Source organism: Galeopterus variegatus, unplaced genomic scaffold (genome assembly GCF_000696425.1).
Source record: "Galeopterus variegatus unplaced genomic scaffold, G_variegatus-3.0.2 Scaffold24402, whole genome shotgun sequence".
Classification (NCBI taxonomy): domain Eukaryota; kingdom Metazoa; phylum Chordata; class Mammalia; order Dermoptera; family Cynocephalidae; genus Galeopterus; species Galeopterus variegatus.
Window position 1 is genome coordinate 6,701 of NW_007750513.1, and position 3,195 is coordinate 9,895.

General features: G+C 41.8%; 1 pseudogene; it reads right to left on the minus strand.

Moving 5' to 3' along the window:
* Window positions 1-2: 2 nt before the first annotated feature.
* On the minus strand, window positions 3-1,262 carry LOC103583560 (annotated as a pseudogene).
* Between the last annotated feature and the right edge of the window lie 1,933 nt (window positions 1,263-3,195).

A 3,195-nucleotide genomic window follows, 5' to 3' on the forward strand; every position in this document is an offset into this window, starting at 1 on the left:
GCCACTGGGCCGGCCCATAATTTCATTTTTTATATCTATTTCCAACTGCACATAGTTGAGCTGTCTGTTATTTAATTTTTCCAAAGCCTGAAAAGCTTCTTGAGAAATAGGAAATGCTACTCTTTGTGGTGTTTGGAGTTTACTGTCCACACCTGTGTAAGTTTGTACCTCATTAATTTTAATCTGTTGTAATTCTTCCTCAGATGCAGTCAATGGGGCAGGGGAAGAATGTGACAGAAAATATTTTTTATATCCATGTAATGATACATTTTCCTTTACTGTTCCAAATACCTCATCTTTAATGTGGCCACCTCCAAACTTCTTTTTCAGAGTTGCTCTTGTTGCTGCATACAACATTTTTTGACGAACATGAGAATGATCTGGAGACCAGGCAATGAATATCCATTCATATCCTTGAGCATTCTGAGAATCTAACGTGAATAATATATAGCATGTCTGTTTGTCCTCCAACAGGGGTAAAACAAAGGAATCATAGTCCTTATCCCATGTTACACTTTCCTCTGTGTAACAGAGATGGAAAAAAGAGAAAGAAAGAATTCACTCTCAAAGTACCATCAGTGAGGCCTGGAGGGACTCCCACCCATCAGGGGAGCAGCCCGGGTTCAAAATCAGCCTTTCTTTTTATTGACAAGACAAGGAAGCTTCACAAGATAAATCAGTTGATTCAATCATCAAAGAAGGACATAAATACAGGCACTGTAAAACTAGTAACAGCAGTAAATTAACAGTGTGACATTCCAAAATGTATTTTGTAAAAAGCTAGGTCAATTCACCAACAAACAGCTTGTCCTTAGTAAACATTTTCTTTTCTGCATACTTCCTACAGCGATTTTTTTAGCATATTAAACAGCATTCAAGCAGTTTTCTTAACATATCTAAAGTTAAATAGTCAATAGTCATTCAAGCCGGAATCAAACCAGCAACCTAAAACAGTCAAAGTACACAATCCCATTCCTAAACAATGATTAGAAATGATTAGATGGCTTTTGCCAAACTTATCTGTGGACTTTTGTCCCCTACTCAAGAGTCTTTTGGCTCATTCATGTATTACTTAAAAATCCTATTCTAAGATCAAAGGAGAATCAAGATTTCTAACCCACTACAATCCCAGGAATCTGAAGCCTGCCTACATGATCCAATCACAAGTTGCTCTGCTTACTGATTTCCATTCCAAAGATGGAAGCACTGACATCAGAAATGGACTGTGGCACAGAAACTTGGATGCTGGTCTGGTGGGACATGGTGGTGGCCACGGGCTCTGGCTCCTGCACTGAGTGCAGCCAGCGCCCTGGCCAGCAGCTCCAGGAAGTCTCTTCCTCCTTTAGATGATTAAAAATTTTCCAACAAAATACTTGCAAGAATAAGAAATCAGTAACAGCTAGTGTCTTCTTTGAATATCAGCTCTTATAAGTGTCACCAGACACACGGTCATTGCAAGACATCGGAAGAACTGGCCCCTATGTCCAGGAAATGAAAGTGAGCCCTCTCATGCTTCTAAAAAGGCTTTCAGTGCACACACGGGCACCATTATGATCATCAGCCTGCAGGAGAGACATGGAAATTAGGGTAGAGGAACTTATGTCTTTCTCTTTCCTAAATCTAGCTAAGTCCCTTAAGGTGACAAAACTGAAAAATTATCCTCCCAGAATGGTCACAGTAAGGTAGAAGCTACCTACATACATATTTTTTTTGTGTGGAGAGTGACTCTTAGGAGGTAAAGAAGGTACAGCCTCCAAGGATGGGATTTTGGGGTTCCCATGTAAAGACATTTTCATTTATATCGTGGGGTTACCATCTTGGGAGACTCAGGCACTACCAATTCTTCCACCACCTTCTTGTAAATTTAACATCTGTCTTATGTGGAGTCACTGAGAGGATTTGCTGACATCATCACACGGTGTCAGAGAAGTTGCTCAACCTTTTTGGGGGATAGAGATAAGATTTGTAGACAATACTGTTTGTGTCTCCATGGGCACTGATAAGGACTAAGATGTTAAGGAGGGTAGAAAGATTCCAAAACAAATTTTAAGGTAGTTTATGTTCAGATACAGGACACAGGTGCAGAGTCCCTGGCAGGAATGGTCCCCAGAGCTGGGAATTACTGAGACATGGCAGGGCAGAAATAAGAGGTGTCTATTTTCCAGAACACTGACACTGCAGGGGATGTTTAAGAACCAACAAAACCTTATGTCTACCCATTTTATTCTCCGTTATGGCCCTTTTCTCAGGACAGGGACTGACTCATGTCATTTTTCCCATTCAGTTGCAATCAACAGACCAGGTGGTGGGCAATGGAGGTAGCACAGAGAGACATCCTTGGAAGATGGTTCCCTTGGCAGGTGACTGGAGTTACTTGCTCAGCCCTCCCTCATTTGGCTCCCCAGCCCAGGACCAGGCTGGAACAGAACTGCTCTGATGCCCTCTCTGCTCTTCTTCCCATGGGGACATACATTGTGAAATAGAAAAGAAACACTGCTTCCAGCATCTCAGCCCCAGATTCCCTACGGATGGAAACCTGGTCAGTGGGGGATTTTGTCCCCTTATTTCAGTTGAGGTGAGTAGTCGTGCTGACTGGAAAATATTTAAACAGCACCTCATCCAAGCCTGTAATGTTTACAAGAAAATAAGCTTCTCTGGCATTTTGTTTAAATGGACTGGTTCTTTGAGACCTTAGGAGGAGCAAAAACCAGAAAAAACCATGCTGCTCCTCACCCTGTAATCCCTGGCAATTTTTATATGTCTGTGCCTCACGGTAGAATATACACCTGAAGACACAAACCATCCCATTCCCTCCTGTTATTCCCAGGGCCCTCCCTTTGCATCCAGGCACCTTCCCAAAAGGTTGGGGCAGGAGGATGTTGTGAGAGCATTTGTGAGTGAGTCTGAGCCGAGCACTGGACTGTGCTGCATATGGTATGAGACTTGCACAGTGCCACTGCTGCCACTTTTTCTGTTGTGGGTACTAAGCCTAAATCCATGTATTGTGTCATGGTGTACAACTCTTTTTATATTTATATTTGCTAATTTTTAGCTAAAAATTTTGCATCTATATTCATGATGGATATTGGTATGTGTATTAGTCTGTTTCTGTGGCTTACAACAAAATACAGGGGACTGGGTAATTTATAAGAAAGTGAAATTTATTGCTTACAGTTTCTGAGGCTGGGAAGTCCA